Here is a 17,508-nt window from a genome sequence, read left to right as displayed (position 1 = left end):
GACTAACCCCCTTTCCTAAGTGTTAGAGGCTTGAGCGGCCTATTCTGGAGGCAATGCTGGAAAGGCTACTCCTCCCTCTAGGAGAAGAGTCACCAGTCCCATGGACAAACTCACCCACCGCTACTGACCTTACCCACCATTAACACGGGGAGGGTAGCAGTATGCAAAACTGTGGTCACAGCCATAGCTGAGCCTTTGAGCCACACCTGTCCTACACACTAAATTCCCCACCTGTTCTTCTGGCTTCTGCAAGAGGGTCGGATGGAGCATCAGCAATGCCATTCACTTCTCCCCACCGAGTCCCAAGCGTCATGCCCTTCTGCCTTGGGTCTTGATGCAGAAGAACCGCTCAAACTACATCATCGTGCTCCACCCAACTCCTTCCTCTGGGGTGTGTGCCTTGTGAAGCAGAAGGGGCTTCTGGCCACTCAGGAGTTAAAATGGCAGCGGGACTAGAGGGGGTTGGCGTGGCAAGCAGACAGGGAGGAGGCGACCAGAGTGGGCTGGGGAGGTTGGGAGCGCGGTGGAGCAGCTAGTGAGGAGGACGAGCGCGAGCAGCCGGGAGGGAGGAGGCGCGGCGGGGGCGCCGGGCGCCGCGGGCCTGCTCTGTTGTCGGCAGACGCGCGGCGCTCCGGGAGCGCCGGCCCTGGCCGCCAGCCTCCGGCCGCTGCACACAGGATTGGGGACACTGCCATTCCCTTGACGTCCTCGCAGGCCCGGCATAGCGACCACTCCCAGGACAAGTGCAGGTTGGGGAAGGCGCCTTGCGAGCTTCCCGGGCCTGGGTGGCGGCGCGTCGCGGAGGGCGCAAGCAACATCCCCAGCCGGGAGGCGAGCGACATAGAACGGCTCCCACGCGGTGAGTGTGCGGCTCAGGGGCGGCCGGGGTCGTGGACGCCGAGGCCTCTGGTTTGGCTGCGAGGATCGCCGCGATCCAGTCCCCGCAGCTTGGACTCTGCTGACCGGGTGGGGGAGGGGAGCGCGGCCGCGACCGCGGCGGTCGCCAAGATGCCTGCAGGAGAGCTGGTGACTTGGGAGAAGGCCGGGAGGGGCGGGAGAAGGAGAGCTGGAAAATGCAAAGGAGGTGGCCTCGGCACCGCCTGGACCCGAGCGGCGGGGGTGGGGGTCGGGGCCTGAACCTATTAAGAGAAGCCCCAAACCCTCAAACTGTTGCTGGGTAGCGGGGAGCCATGGAGATGTGGAAGAGCCGAAGAGGTGGCCCTGGGGTTAGAGAGGGCGTGACAGAGGCGGACTCACAGGATGGAAGCGCACCAGAGCCTAGGGGACTTTCTCTTCCTGGGAGCTCGGGTGGTGGCAGTGCGGAAAAGACAGGATGGCCTCGGTTGGGTCTGTTCGAAGTATCTGGCACCGAGAGCCATGCTTCTTCTGGGTGGGAGACTGGGGTCTGACTGCAGTCTAGGATGGGACATTTGAGAGGGGGAGGGGCCAGCCGGGCTTAGCCTGGGTACTGTGTGGTTTGAAGCAGCTCCGAGACCACCGCATCACAGCAGGCCGGGCTGGTCAGCCACAGGTGGGCCGTCTGTCCTGCTGGCATGACAGGGCTGTGCGGGCGCAGGCTGCCCAGCCAGCCAAGAGCCGCGAGTGGCGGGGTGAGGCAGCTGAATGGAGAGGACAGAAGAGGTGGGGTGAACTGGACCCCGGGGGTGGGCCCTAGTGGGGTGTTACAATGATCCCGGCAGCCCCTTCCCTTCCTCCCCCACCAAATGAACAGGAAGGAAAATGTCAGCTGGGCTTTGTGCTCTGTTCCTCAGGCTGCCGCAGCTCCCATCTGTTGAAGCCAACGCAGCTTCTAATTGGGCGACTGGCAGGGCTTGGAGGGGGTGGACTGGGCACAGCGCTGGTTGCCGCTAGTTGCCAGAGATGGACTGGCAGGCCCTCTACTTAAAGACCCCAGGAGAGGGGGGCAATGGAGAGAGACACCAGGTCAGGACAGGACAGCAGGAATGGCCTCTTGCCAGCTTCTTCACCGTTGTCGAGGGGACCAGAAGCAAAGACCTAGGCGTCTTTACTTACCCAGAAAGATGACTGGCTCCATGCCCCCTGTCTCGACATCTCTCTGGCCAGTGTTCCCTTTCCCGGGGAGAGGCCAGCAACCTCCTGTCCACTGAACAGTCCTCCAAAAGAGCAGAGATGGGCAGGGCTGAGCACAGGACACGAAGGCCCCCCTGGCCAATGGGTCCTCTACTTACCAGAGAAAGTCACATGTGGGTGGCTTGACCCACTTTCCTGACCAGGAGATGTTGTGAGGAAGTGGAAGAAAAGGATCACAGCTGGGGGTCTGTGTCTCTCAGGCCTTCCTCCGTCCCTGCCCTGCCTGTCTAACGGTGCCTGGCTAGAATGTTATCTGGAAAGGGTAAGAAGAAAGGACTCTCTGACATTTCAGGTGTTTTGACACTCCCGTGGTCCAGCACCTAGAAGCCTTCCCAAACCCACATCTCCTGACAGAGCCTCCACATCTGACAGAGCCTGAGGGAGACACCCAATGGCAGTAGGAACTCGGAGATCTAAGCCTCTTGCAACCAAGCTAGGCCAGCCGATTGCTTGCTGACTGCTGGTGCTCCCCCTTTCCTCCCATTCCCCCCTTACTCTCTGCTCCTCAAGCACCTCTCCGTCTCCCTTTGCCCTCACAGCACACCATTCATCTCTCACCCTCCTCCTCCTCCTCCCCAAGTATACCTTCCCTTCATTCCTTCCAGGTCTCTACCTCTACCTCTGCCTTTCTGTAAGAAGCAGCTTAAACCCCAAGCTGGGCACACAGTGGCTCGCTCACGTCTTGACAGCGGGAGCATATGTACAGTTGCCCCCAATGAATCCCCTTGGTAGAGAGTGCCAGGCTGACAGGTCTGGCACCTGAATGTCCTTGTCCCTGCATCCCCTGTATCCTGCCATCCGCTCACTTGCTCCTGCTACTCTCTACTCCCTTGTTTCTTTTATTTGAAGGAAAAGAGAAAACACGCTGCTTTTTTTTAAAAAAAAAAACAAAAAAACTTTTTCATGCAACAGCTACTCATTGATCACCTACTGTGTGCCTAATACTATTGTAAGAGTGGGGGATACAAGTAACAGACAAACCTCCATGTCGCAGACAGAGCTGAACTTGTATTTGAACGTGATAGCTGGTTAGTTCCATGCCCACCAGTTTCTTTCAAAGGTTTGGTGGAGGGAGAGGAGTATAAACCCTAGCATATTAACAACACAATCACAGAATGACTATCCCAGGTTCATTGCTAAGCATAGATGATGTACCACTTAAGTACTTCTAATCTGAAAGGATGGAGCAGTTTACATCATACGATTGTCTGTCTTGGAGGCCAGGGCTGTGTGGAAGGCAGTGGTTTGTACATGGATGGAGGCAGTGATGGTTTAGGGAGCAGCTGCTCTGCACCAGCCTGTGTGAGGAACGTTACAGAAACCATCGCATTCGGTCCTCCTAAAGAACTGCATCAGAAGCCAGGCGGTGGTGGCGCACGCCTTTAATCCGAGCATTTGGGAGGCAGAGACAGGTAGAACTCTGTGAGTTCGAGGTCAGTTTGGCCTACAAAGCAAGTTCCAGGACAGCTGGGGCTGTTAGAGAAACCCTGTCTCGAAAAACAAAACAAAACAAAAAAAGAGCTGCATCATGGCCCCTGCTTTCCAACTGAGGAGTCTGGGCCTGGACAGAACGGAGCTCTCAGCCTCATTCTCGCTTCGTGAAGCTCCCACTGCAGTTCAGTTGGCTCTCACGATGTTTATGGCATCTGCTAAATTCTACATTTGCCCTAGCTTTTCAGGAGTGGGTCTTGTCTCTCTACTCAGAGTACAGACTGTATTTGCTGAATGATTGCATGAATAACCCTTCTCACATGATCCAGGGATGCTTTCTATAGGAGTGAGGGCGCTGCAGAGGACACAGGGAGGGCAGAGAATCTTCCTGACCCACAAGTGTGACAAGCTGTAGCTAGCTGTCTCTTACCCTAGGCCTCCACCTTCGTGGGGGTGGGGTAAGAGTGAGGAGGACATCGCCATTTTTCTCTGAGGTCAGTGTTGGAGCTCCATCCACGATCTGCCTAATGAGTCAGGGTTGCTCCCGTTCTCGGCCTCCTCGGGTAAGCCTGCACTATCGCAAAAGCCCAGAGACAGAGAATGGGGGTAGGCAGCTTGGGCGCAAGGACTGCAGGGCCAGGACAAGGTCAGCGGTCAAGGCCGGAAGTGGGACAGGCGATGGGGGCACAAACAGGAAGGAGACAATGGTAGAGGAAAACTTCAAAGTAAACCCCAGGGCGTGGAAAAATAGCCACAGTAAGACAGGTCCTGCTGCAGGAATGTGTGTGACTGGCCAAACCAGAGAGAGGCGTCCTTGTCTTAGACTTCCTGTGTGGCATAGGTGTCTCTAGGCTATAACGCACAGGCTGAAATTGTGTGGTGTTTGTACTTATTCAGGCAGATGTCTTCCCTAGTGCACCTACTCTGTGCAGAAGCAGATGAATCAGCTATTGTCTCTGACATTGGGGAGCTCGCATAAAGGGTATAGAGTAGGTGGAGCCACCCGCCCGAGCTCTATAACAGGCTAAAACACTTGTTGCTGGGAGACCCTGGAAAAGTCATATGACCTCTCTGTGTCTCCGTTTCCTCATCTATAACTGGTTTGATAATAGTACCTACTTCATAAGAGGCAGGAACACAGGGCAATGAACCCAGAACAGTGTCTGAAATATAAGAAATGCTACATAAATTGTTATTATTATCAAGGAGTCAGCGCTGTGGTTCAGGGCTGAAGAGAGGAGGCTACTCACATCTGCAGACTAGATTTGCTAAATTTGGGACAAGGCTTTAGAAGGGGCCAGCGAGCCAAGGTGGAGGGTCTCGGGACAGGGTGCCAAGGGTGTCTGGGGCACAGGAATTGTATATGAAAAGGTGCTGTGGTGTGTAGGTGTTTTCCCTTTGTGAACATCACTAACACCACTTAGTGTCCCTCTTCAGCTCTTTGTCCTGGTGTTAGGAGCTGGACTTCTCGGGGGCTGCCCAGCTGCCCGGAACAGCCCCACACCCCTTGGGCTAAAAGAGTGGGCTGCCAAACAGGGGGCTGGGGCAGCCCTGCTGGATTTGGTTGTGTGACCTTGGCCTCCCACACGTTTCTAAGTCATCAGTGTCCAAACTCTGCAGCAGCAAGGTCTTGCACTCTGGCTTCTGGTACTGCCTGGGGACCTGGGAGATGCCTTGGCCTCAGAGAGCTGCTGCAGGAGGTGAGTTTAACCAGGGTCTGCTTTAGAATTCAGTTTGTCTCTGTATGTTTCTTCCACCCACATCTTCCCTGCTGTTCGGCGTTTGATGGACTTGAAGCAAGTTCCAACATGAAGAGCAGGCCCAGGGTTCCTGGGGCAGAAATGGTTTCTCAGCTTCCACCTCCCTACCTGTAATGACACACATTACAGCCCCTATCATTTGCTGAGCGCTCGTGCCAGGCCCGGTGCCAAGTGCTTTACCTGTGTTGTTCAGATAGACCCCAAACACCCCTCTTACCCGGGTGCTTCTCTTGTCCCTAATTTCAAAATGGAACGACCGAGGCTCAGGCTTGCTCAAGAAGACATAAATGAGCCCCTGCAGCACCCCCAGGATCCAGCAGTTATTGGCCTAGGGGGTACCCTGGAGTCACATAGCCCACTCGCCTAGCTAGCCTCTTCCTACTGGAACAAGTTCGCCACACCTGCCCTGTTCAAGCCAGTATTGCCTGTCACTCGTTAGGGAATTACAGTGTCTCCCTGACCTCTTCTTCCTTTTACAACAGGCTGTGCTAGCCAATGCCTCTAACCTGCTTTTGTTGTCTGTATCTTATGTACTAGGGATCAAACCTAAGCCAGCTCTCTACCAATGAGTCGTGTCTGCAGCCCCCAGGACTGATAGTTAAGCTCTAACACTGTTTCTTTCTGCCTCGGCCAGAGCCACCAGGGCCTTCGAGGAGTTGACCATGACTCAGTGCCCATGGACACAGGAAAGGGTCCAACCAAAGTGTGGCTCCCCAGAGGAGAGGAGAAGGGCTACCCACGGTGAAGATGAAAGGAGACAGGCAGACTATTTAGGCCCGCCAGCGGGCCGCTGTTAACATGGCAGGTTCATGTGTCCTGGGAAGAGCCCATATAGCCGGTCCTGTTTACAAGCATCTCTTGAGAGAGCTCCTTCAGAGAAGACAGGTGGCAGAAGAGGCGATGATTGTGCAACAGCCAGCTTGGGTCCCCCAGGAGAAGTGGGTCTGTCTTATTTGATCCTTCCCGGATAAAGGAAGCAGAGGGAATGACAGCGGGGAAGGGGTAGGTCTGTAAAGCCCTGCACCTGAGCATGCAAAGCTAGTGGAGAGCAAAGGGCGAGACGTCCCGCAGGTACAGGCGCTATAAAAGCTGTGCAGGAGGAAGGGGAAAGGAGAGAGATTGCCACTTCACCCTGATGCTCAGGATGGCCCAGTCAAGGAGGCAGGATGGACTCCCACAAACCAGGGAATCTGTGGACTGGCTCCACCCACAGCCCATCTCTGCACAGCCATGCCTTTGCCATCGTACACAGGGTGGGCGGTGCACCTCTTCATTAGCTAGTGTTTATCGAGCCTCGGTGCCTGCCCCAGGGATACAGGCAGCAGGGAATAACAGAGAGCTCTGCCCTTAAGGAGCTTTTATTTTGCTGTCTGGGGATACAGCAAAGTAAACTTAGAAAGCAAATGGCATATTAGTGTTAAGTGCTCCAGAGAAAAATACAGCGAGGAAAAGAAATAGAAGATGCATGATGGGAGAGCTGGGGGTTGAGGTTTGTCCAGGGTGGCCACCGCCGCTAGCAGACGTGAAATGGGTATTGCGCAGAAGGACTAGCTGGTGTGTCAGCTGGGAGGCAGGATGGGGCCAGGGATGCTGGAAAGATGCTAGAAGGAGCTAGTGGGAGTGTGGTGCATGGTGGGAAAGGCAGAAGCCAAGGCTGGGCCATAACCAGGAGGCCAGGCTGGAATCAGGGTTCTGACTGAGGACTTGGCATCTTCTGAGTGTGGTAGACACATTTCAGGACTTGGATTCTTTTAGTTGTTGTTTTGTTTTGATTTTTGAGACAGGATTTCTCTAGCTTTAGAGGCTGTCCTAGAACTTGCTCAGTAGATCAGACTGGCCTTGAACTCACAGAGATCTGCCTGTCTCTGCCTCTCGATTGCTGGGATTAAAGGTGTGCACCACTGCCCGGCAGGATTTGGATTCTTGAGGCCCTAGAGTCTGGGGTCATCCATTCCAGCACTCTCTTGCCATTGCAACTATTCTGGTCCATCAGTGTGTGCATGCTTGTTTGTGGAACTTGGTCTGGGTGGGGATGTGGCTGTGGGTTTGGGGAGAACATAGTGTAAGCCTTGGTCGCCGATGGTAGGGAGCTGCTCAGATGAGGAGGCAGAGCTCATACTCTGAAATAATGAGGGAATAATACCAGACAGTATTTAAAACCAAGTGCTAAACTGTGTGATTTAGACTATAAATGTTATCAGAACTGTGCACTTTGTGTGGGCGTACACAGGGAACGCTTCCTTGGGAGGTGCGGCAGATTGGGGCCTGGAGAACAAAGTGGGGTTCCACTCTGCAGAGGGGAGAATTCAAGAATCTAAACCTGGAGGGCTGAGAAGGGTGATCAAGCAAGAGGGGAAGGTCAGAGGTCACCTTTGGGGTGGGAGGAAGTCAGCAAGCTCCATCCTAGGGCAGAGAAATAGGGAACAGGTGCAGGATGCCCCTGGAAAGGTCGCTTCCCTGCAGCCTCTGTTTCTTGCATCCTCTTTAACTCCTCCAAGGAAAAGGGCTATGGTCCTTTAGGAGTCTGTGCTCCAGCGGTTTTGCCTCTTTCCCAGGTTCTCAGAATCCCTCTGAGCTTCTTCGAATACCCTTGACCCACCGTGTATCTGTGGCCCATTGCTCTGAGATGCCCCTAGGCTCCACTTTCTTATCCAATCAGCGCCAGACTCTCCTCTTGAATCTTAGCCCCTGAGCTCCTCGATCTGGCAGGTTACTCCGAGACAACTAGATGGTGCTCCTTTTCCCGAGAGCTGGGGGTCTTCGCTGGAGAAGGAGGTGGCTCACCTCTGCAGAGGAGGGTGAGAAGGCCAAGGAGGAAGAGAACCCATTGGGGTACCTTCACCTACCCAAAATAAGCAAAAATGCACACACACACACACACACACACACACCCTTGGACGCCAGCCAAAGAGGAGAAGCCAGGGGTCACAGGGATTAAATTGCCACTGTTAACTCAATAGCCCACTCTCCTGCTCTGGGCCCTCAAGAGCTAAGAAAGGAGGGCTCGTTCTGTACCCCAGGTCCTGCTCCTCGAAACTGTTGGGCTGAGTCTAAGGCTGTTGCCCTTACGGCTCACAATCTTGAGCAAGTGGAGTCAGCTGGAGCTGGGTGAGAGCCCCATTTTCTAGCCACTTGCCCTGGGGTGCTTTAGCTTAACCTCTCTGAGCCTCAACTTGGGCTTGCATTAAGTCTGGGTTAATAACGCCTGCCTCCCAAGGTTGTGAATAATAACAGCTCACACTTGTGCGTGCTTACAAGGCGCCCAGGGCTCTCTGCATTCATCTCATTTAATCCACAGAACGCTGGGAAGTCGACATTATTTTCCTCCCATTTTGCAGCTGAGGAAACTAAAGCTGAGATGCTTTAAGTCACTTGCCAGAGGCCACACACAGTCGGCAAGTGACAGAGCCAGAATGCAGCCCCACACCCTGTGACTCCAGAGCTCTGCTTCTCAGGCACCACATGAAATGATCTAATCTGTGTGAAGCGCCTGCGACAAAGTAGGAGCTCAATAAACGTTAGTTCCTTCCCCCTCCTTTTCCCCAAGGCTGCTCCTCCAGAGAACAGCTTCCCCCTTCCTCAACGCATTGCCTTTCCAGAGTCCGCTGGAACCCGAACATGAGATGCAGGATGGGAATGAGTCGCCGCTTTACACCAAGAGAGAGGTGGGGCTGAGGACAGGGTGATCCATTAGAATAAAATCTAAGGACACCAGGCTGTGATTACTTCCCACCATTCTCTGAGGAGTGGTATTCAGCCTCACTGGGTCTCAGCTCAGGCCCTTGTCGGACCGGACCATATCTATGGAGATGAGACCAGAGGTCAGGTGGAAGGAGAGAGAGGGCAAGAAGGAGGCTGTTTCTCCTGCTGATGCTAGAAATGACCCTAGAGCTGTCAAGGTGCCCAGAAAAAAGGTTCCAAGACTGGGCTTTCCGAACTTGGGTATGAGTTTTTGAAGGTCAAGGTATGTGGAAGAGAGGCTGGTGTCTCAGCTTCGTGAGTGCTGAATCAGGGTGCCTCCTGCACCTGACTTACACACACGGCTCCATCTGACCTTATCTGGAAAGTCAACCTGCAGACAGACACTGCAGGGTAACTGAATGCCAGGGTGCATGTGGGCCCTCGGCAAGGAGGTTCTTTAGAATGGTCCTCATTGGTTCCTCCTTAAGTTCCATTTTCAGATAGAACTAGACTCCTCTGTGCAGTCCAAACCAGCCTGTCAACAATCCCACTGGGCATGCAGATTCCTGGGTTCCGAGTTTCCCCAGAAGGATATCCCGAGAGATGAGAAGAGGAACCCAGGTCTGGGTTACTTTATAACCGGAAGTCATCTGGCCTTGTGCTTTCCGATGCTTTTAGAATGTGATGTCTTGCTTTGTTTCAAAACAAAACTGCAATGTGTGATAGGCAGAGTAAGAGCCACTTTATATTACCCTAGTCCCCAGAACCTGTGAATATGTTGTTGCATAGACAAGAGACAGTAACTGGGGGATGAGAATTGGGGGCGGGGGGAGGACCTGGGAGGAGAGGACAGAGGGGAGACTGCAGTCCGGATGTAAAATAAATAAACTTGCTTAAAAAATAAAAGAGACAGTAAGGTTGTAAATAGAATGAAGGGTGCCAACTGACCTTCAGATGTCCTGAATTATCCTGGTGGGTCAGTGTAACCACAGGGTCCTGTGGAAAAGGGGCAGAAGTCAGTGTTGGAGAGACGCGCATGAGAAAGACTTGGCCAGTGGTCGCTAGCCTTTGGCCAAGAATGAAGGCTGCTTCTGGAAGCCAGAAAAGCAGTATAAACATTATCCCCTGGAGCCTCCAGAAAGGAATGAACCTGTCAATACCTTGACTTTAGCCCAGAGAGACCCATTCCAGTCTAACCTCTATGCCTATAATAAATAATTAAGCCCAAGTAAGACGCTAAATTTGTGTGAATTTGTTACTGTAGTAACTACAGGAAAATGAGTAGAAGGCAAATGTAGTGAGGTAGACCAGAACTCCACTCAGCCTCCCGCTGACCTCCTGGTGACCCTGGAGGAATTATTTCATTACCTGTGACCTGAAAGCTAACTTGAAACACACTAGGTTTAAAGTAGCAGCTCCACATCCTCCAGACAGTGAAGTCAAGGCCCAGAGGGAAGGGACTTTGCTGGAGGTGAACAAGTTGGACCTCCATCCCCAGGGCTTGCTTTTATCTTGTCAAAACCTGGCTGCTTCCACGAATTCTCTGTTCCAGTCACTAGTGCTGTGTGTGTGTGTGTGTGTGTGTGTGTGTGTGTGTGTACTTATCTACAAAGAGTGCTATGCTAAGTGCCTGGCAGAGACCCAGAATGGCACTGCTTGGGTTCTGCCCTACCTTTAGACCCTCACTGGGCCCTTAGTATCCCCAAAACATAGGTAACCAAACCCAGCTGCTTAGGGCTACAGTGTTCCTTGTCCTGGGGCTAGTTGCTAGCTGAACACAATCACAGTCACCTCCTCTGCACCTGCCTCCCACCCCAGCCTGTGTAGGATTCATCACCCTAGCAAGCTGCAGGTGAGCAGCGCACAGGCCTTGGGACTGGGAAGGGAGGGACGGAGGCAGAACAGGCAGCACCTCAGTAGCTCCTTATCAGCCTCTGTCAGGCAGTCAGCCTTCCCAGCTCTTCCCCTAATACACCTGAGCCATTGGCCAGCCCCTGGGGCTGCCAGTTCCTAGTGTCGGTCTCCATGGCAACCCCACATTTGCCGTTCTGGTTTCTAATGACTTATTGGCATGTGTGGTAATTTGCAGAGCTTGGCAGGCAGAGCTTGAGAAGCCAGGAGGAGGAGCTGGAGGCAGTGAGGGTCTTGGCCCTAGGGAGGGGCTCAGAGTGTTGACTGAGGCGCAAGCCTTCCTTCCGTACTCCTTCTAGTCCCTGCAGAGTGATAGTCCAAGTAAGGGAGCTGCCTTCAGGCCTAAGGCCTCCCCTCTGAAGAGCATCAACTGTCTCCACAGCCCTGCAAAGGACACAGATGGAAAGGCAGATGTGGACCACAGCTGCTCACCTACCAGGCAGCTTGAGCAGGTGTTCTGCTATGACAGGTCAGACAAGGCCTGCCTTCCAGCACTCTCTTGCCTACTCGGGGCTCTGGAACGAGGGGTCCCTTCTGGAGCCATGACTCAGTAGGCTTCATGGGGACAAGAGCAAGGACAGTGTCCACAGTCCCTAGGTCCTTGCTGTTTCTAGGCCTCTGGGACATTCAGAGAACTAGGGGGTATAGTACTTAATGAAATGCAGGATGCTGTAGGGAGGGGCGAAGCGGCCCAGCCATTAAAGAGAACAACAGGAGCCCGACCTTTCTCTGCTCTGCCTGGGCAAAGCCCCCTGGACAAGGCCATGGGGAGAGGCTGTGGAGCCTCCGCTGCCTTCTTCCTTCACGCAACACTGTCTTCCCCTTCGTTCCTGTCCCTCTGAAGTCATGGGAGGTGACTAGTGTGCTGATCCTGACTTCACCTTTAAAAGTAGCTCCCAATCTAGGTTAGAATCCAGGGCCCACTGCTTACTTGCCTCCTCTACAGCCTTAGACGGGCTCTTGACTTTTCTTTAAGCTTCAGTTTGCTTATTTCTAAAATGGGATTGACATCCTCAGCTCACGGGATTGTGAGATAAAATCACCTCATATTTGTAAAATGCTTGGTCCGTGGTTGGCCCCAGTAAATATCAGAGAATGTTTTTAACAGACTTTTAATTATCTACCCAAATAAACAGGAGCAATGCAATCAATAACAAAGGATGGACGTGGTGAGGTTTTCTTCTTTAAATATTTGAAATGCCTTCATTTACTCAGTAAATGTTTATTGAGCATCTACTACTGAGCACAAGCATCCAGCAGACCCTGAGTTTTTCCTGGTGTGTTGTGGCTAGGGCGGGACCAGCTGACTTGAGCATTCTCTGAATGCATAGCGTCTCTCAGAATTCTAGTACCCTGGAAGTGGTCCTTGTATGACTGTCTGAGAAGGGACTGGTCCCCAGAGAAAGACCAGCCTTGCAGAGGCTCTGAGTGGTGCCAGGAGATAGTGCCAAACTCTGCAGAGTATTTTCAGAGCTAAACTGGGGAGGAGAAAGGCTTAGGGTTAGGAAACTGATGGGTGTTCAGTACTCCTCTACCTTCAAGAGCTTCTGAGGTACTAAGGGACCAGCAAGGACCACTGCAGCCACCAGCTAAAAGAGGAGCAGAAGGTACCTGTTCTCTCCTGCTCAGTAGAGTACATGCTCCTTTGACCAGTCCAGGGACAGAGATAAGACAGCAAGAGGAGCTAGGACACTTGCTTCCTCTCTGCCAGCACCACGTGTCTTTCTAAGCCCTCCTACAGCCACCTCTGAAAGGCACACTGGACTCTGGTGTACTATCAGTGACGCTGGGACCCCGGGGACTGGCTAGTTAGTGGTGTTCTCGCCACTCAGGTTTCCACGATGGCTCATATCCAGGTGACAATGACTTAGGAGTTCCAGGGATTACTACCTGAACACACCATACTGTCGCTCCTAACCTGGCCTGGAAGCCAGACCTCAGCTGGTTCCCCACACCTACTTTTATTTATGAGAAAGTTAAACTGCGTGGAAAGGAAATGACTTGCCTGAGGTCATGCCATGTGTTTAGCGCTGTGGGAACTGGACATAAAGCTCCTAATTCTGTCCTTGTGCTACGTCTGTTACCTGCTTTCCAATTTCCTGGTTTTCTTAGTTGTCCTGATCCAGTTCCCAGACGTGAAAGGAGGCCGTTCCTCTAGGTCTCATAGTCAACCTGACTTCCTTACCTCTTTGCCAGCCCCTGACCTCATTAGGTAAAGCCTTTGGCATCCACCCGTATTTCCTCTCCCCCCTTATTCATACTTTCCCTGGTATTGTTCCCTCCATGCAATCACCCTTCCCTTCATACCCACCCTTCTCTTTCCAAGCATGTCTGTCGCGTGGTAAGATCAGTGTCTCTATGGACATTGCATCCTTCCTGGGGCCCAGCAGCCCTTCGGTGGCTCCTCCCTGTCAGATCTTGCTCTGGAGTTAGCCATCACCTGCCAGAGGGTCACCCTGCCCTGGTGACCAGGGCCACCTCCTGGTCTCCCAACCTGCTTAGTCAAGCAATCCCACAGCACCATTCCTGAACTTTGGGATCTTGGGTCTACTGGACCCTTTTCTTTCCCTCCTCTGACTCCAGACAGATTCTATGGTCCGTGTTAAGGATCCTCCTGCCAATACCCAAAGCTGTCTGGACTTTCAGTCTTTTTACTGACCCAAAGCCCCAGGTTTAGATTAATTGCTCTCGCTTTTGGCTGAGGTCAAGCTCACACACACACACACACACACACACACACACACAGAGCAATGAGCACATCTACAAGCTCGAAAGTGCCTGGTTTTCCTATCACATCTCCCTGGCTCTCCCTCCTAACTCCCCGATGACTATTTCACACCCTCCTCCCCAAACCTCCGTCTCCATCAGTGATCTCAGCCGAGGACCTCACCTCCCACCATACAGAGAAATAGCTGTCTTCAGGCAAAACTTCCCAACGTGTCCCTACCAAACCCTCAGGCACACTGACTGCCTCTCATCCTCTGCTCCTCCCGTTGTTTCAGCCCAGGCCACAAGGCGCCACCACTGACCAGTGTTCCCCATGGGTTCTATAGCCTACCCTCAGCCCTCCAGTAGTTTTTCCTGGCTTCAGAAAAACAAACCAACGACACAATCCTTCCTCAAGCCCAGTTGCGGCCCACACCCTTCATCCTCTCAAGCCAAGTGTCTTGAGAGATTTGGCTCCAACTAGTGTGCTCTACTTCACACCACCCACACCTTCCTCAGCCCCACTCGGGTACGGCTTCCTCCTCCAGCCCTGGGAAGCAGCTCTCCACTCTGCTCAAGCTGGGGAACAAGCTCCATTCGTAGATGCGTTTCCCTCACTTTTGGCACTCCCGCTTTTCTGGGCTTCTCCGACCCCATATAGTCCTGGATTTTTGGATACTCCAATGTCATTTTTTGCTGACTCCTCCTCCTCCCCTCAGTCTTTAAATGTTAGCTGTCCTTGGAGGCTCTCCCTGGTGGCGGTACTGTTTTCTCACCAGGGATCCTGTCTCCAGGTCACGGCTTCCCAAGAATGGCTCAATGGCTCCCCTTATCATCCACATGCAGGTGACATCCAGATCTCTAATCTGTGTCTTTTCAGTTTAGTGCTGCGTCCTCGTAGCCACCTGCGGAGGTGATTAAGATGGATATGCCAGGCAACTTTGAATTTGGCATAGCTAAGCCAGAGTCCTGCCTTTCCTAACTCCCCATGCCCTTTCCACCCCTGCCTCCACTGTGTGGCCTGATTTTGTGAATGTTGCCAGCTCATGCTTGCTCTACACGCCATAGACTAGGACTCATTAGCTGTTCTTGCTTCACCACCTCAAGCCCAGGGTGGGACCAGGTCCCATCTCCCTATAGAGGAAGATCTTTTGGGAAAAGCTCAAAGGAGGACTGGGTAGGGTAACTGTATACCTGTAACACCAGTACTCCAGAGATAGAAACAGGAAGAACATGAGTTTGAGGGCAATCTGGGCTACATAGTGAGATTCTGTCTCAAATAAAACAAAACAAAAGGGCAGGGGGAGCCAAAAAATGAATACAATTATTAAGTAGGGAATTCATTAAGAATTTTAAGCACTAAAAGAATCTCAAAGCCAAAAGCAGAAGAAGAGGTTGGAGAGCTGGCTCAGCAGTTGAGAGTGCTGGCTGTGCTTGCAGAGGACCCAGGTTCAACTCCTTACACCCACATGGTCGTTCATAACTGTAACTAGTGCAAGGGAACTTGAGTCCCCCTTCTGACCTCCACAGGCACTAGGCACACGTGTGTACATACATAAATGCAAGCACAGCATAATACACATAAAAATAATAAAAATAATCAATCTTTAAAAGATGTTTAAGCTGAAGGGAAGTCTGCCTCTGAGTGTGGCCTCGGTAGACCAGATGCCCACACCTTGTCAGTGGCCTCTGGGTGTCCCTTCTCTCTTCTCCCCTATCCCACTAGCTGCAGATCCAGCCCAGGAGAGCCAAAGTCTCTAGTGCAGGCCCCTCCTCACCGGCCGTTCTTCCAGGAGTAGTCCCTTTCGCACCTGACATTTGACGCTGTTGTTGCAAACTACAGGACTTCACAAGCATTATGACGCTCAACTGCATTGTCCTTGATGTCACCCGTGAGAAAGCTGGCGCATGTGTGATGTTTGCTGCTGCACGGTGGAGGAAGCTGCAGAGCAGGGGTTCGATGGGTCTAGTGCATGGGTCGTCACTCCAATGCTTCTCCTGCATTGCATGGCTATGCCTATGGGGAGGGGGAGACTGTTGCAGACTCAAGGTGATCACAAGGGATGGAGGAGTCACACTAAACCAGACCCTCAGCAGGTGGAGGACAGGACCTGGGGTACAACCTGCAGCTGAGGAGAGCCAGCTGGGCCTCTCAATTTTTGCAGAGATCCTCCTTTACTCCACGCTAAGGACAGAATGCCCCACTCAGAAGCAGAAATACCCAGAGAACCATTGTGAAGAAGGCAGACATGGAAGCTGGTGGAAGACAGTGGCTCCTCGTACCATCTCCTGAGGAACAAGAGCCATGCGCTCCCTGGCATGACTTCTGCCAGTCTCTCCTCAGCCCTTCACTGCTTTCCATACGCTCTAGTAGAGCCAGCTGTCCTGGGTCCGCAGCCACCCCTGCTGCTCCATACCTCTGACCCTGGGGACCTTCACAGCCTCCTCTCCTGGATGTCTCCACTTCACATCAGCACGCACAGCGCTTTCCAGGAAATTCCTCCCACATGCTGTGCACACTCTGCAGAGTCTATGAAATGCCCTCTCCTCTGGTCTTTCTCTTCTGTTGGGTTGGACGCTCCTCAAAAACAGCCTGAGTTATCCACAGGGGTACTCTCATGCTGGCATGCCATGGTAGCAATAAAATAACACGTATTGAACACTTGTTTTGGGCTGAATGCACTGAATTTTAGAACAGCTTTTTATTTTAAACCAAGTATAGATTCACTGGAGGTACAAAGAAATGGGCAGGGAAGTCCTAAGGAGCCTTCATCCAGCCTTCCCTAGAGTTAACATCCTGCCTAACTACACTGCAATGTTAAAACCAGGAAACCAAGTCGGTTGTGGAGACGCACGCCTTTAACATCAGCACTTGGGAGACAGGCAGATCTCTGAGTTCAAGGTTAGTGTGATCTGCAAAGTGAGCTTTAGGACAGCCAGGGCTACACTACATAGTGAGACCCTGTCTTGGGGGGGGGGCGGGAGGAAGGAAGGAAGGGAGGGAGGGAGGGAGGGAGGGAGGGAAGAAAATCAGAAAACTGACTTGGTATAACCCATAGCCCTTATGCACATTTCGTGTTTGTGTGTGTGTGTGTGTGTGTGTAGCTTTGTGTAAGTACAACCAAAATCAAGATACTAAACAGAAACTAGGCATGGTGAACATGTCTGTAATCCCAACAGTTAGAAGGTTGAGGCAGGAGGACTGAAGGTTCAAAGCTAGCCTAGGCTACATAAAGAATTCCAGGCTAGCCTGAGCTACATAATGAGACACTATCTCAAGTTACTAAATAGTATAAGGTAATTAACTAGAGTCAAAGGAGTCTGCTCTGCTGCCCCTTTATGACAGTACATACCCACCAATCTGTTCTGTCACTACGTTATATGATATCCAGATGTTCTGTTCTCTGTCACTACAGTTATAGAATGTCCAGATGTTCCATAAGATGAATCTAGCAGGCTGGAATCTTTCACTGTTAGGTTTGGTTTTCCTCCTGCACTTAGATCCATCAAGTCTTGGTCCACATCAATCATCCGTTGCCGAGTAGTATTCCGAGATAGGGATTGGTACACTGCAGTTAGTTGAACCATTCAGCCACTCACTAGGAGATAATTGTCTCACTCTGTTTTACAAGTGAGGAAACTAACTCGTCTGGGGTCCCATGATTAGCAAGCAGCATTTAATAAATGTTAAACAAGAGGAAACTGATAGATGTTTATTGTGTGAGCTCTGCTGCTGCGTGAGGGTGCTGTTTGCTCTTACCCTAGCATCCAGAAAGTCGTTCTGCACATAGTAGGTTCTCGGGAAATGCTTGCCGGTAAGCTGCGCCTGTGTTTGTGTGGGCAGGAACCATGTCCAGCTTGTCCTGAGTGCCACCATTTGCAGGACAAGACTTGGTCTGCTCAGTAT

General features: G+C 52.3%; 1 protein-coding gene across 1 annotated transcript in view; it reads left to right on the top strand.

The window, feature by feature from the left end:
- The first annotated feature begins 452 nt into the window (after positions 1-452).
- Lrrn2 (leucine rich repeat neuronal 2) overlaps positions 453-17,508 on the top strand; it is a 57,913-nt gene continuing 40,857 nt past the window's right edge. The window contains exon 1 of the mRNA XM_057769093.1: positions 453-859. The gene's annotated coding sequence lies outside the window, so the exon portion shown is untranslated. The remainder of the gene's footprint in view (positions 860-17,508) is intronic.

The sequence above is a fragment of the Chionomys nivalis genome, chromosome 5 (assembly GCF_950005125.1).
Source record: "Chionomys nivalis chromosome 5, mChiNiv1.1, whole genome shotgun sequence".
NCBI lineage: Eukaryota > Metazoa > Chordata > Mammalia > Rodentia > Cricetidae > Chionomys > Chionomys nivalis.
The sequence above is the reverse complement of the archived record's forward strand: the minus strand, read 5'-3'. Positions and strand labels throughout refer to the sequence as shown.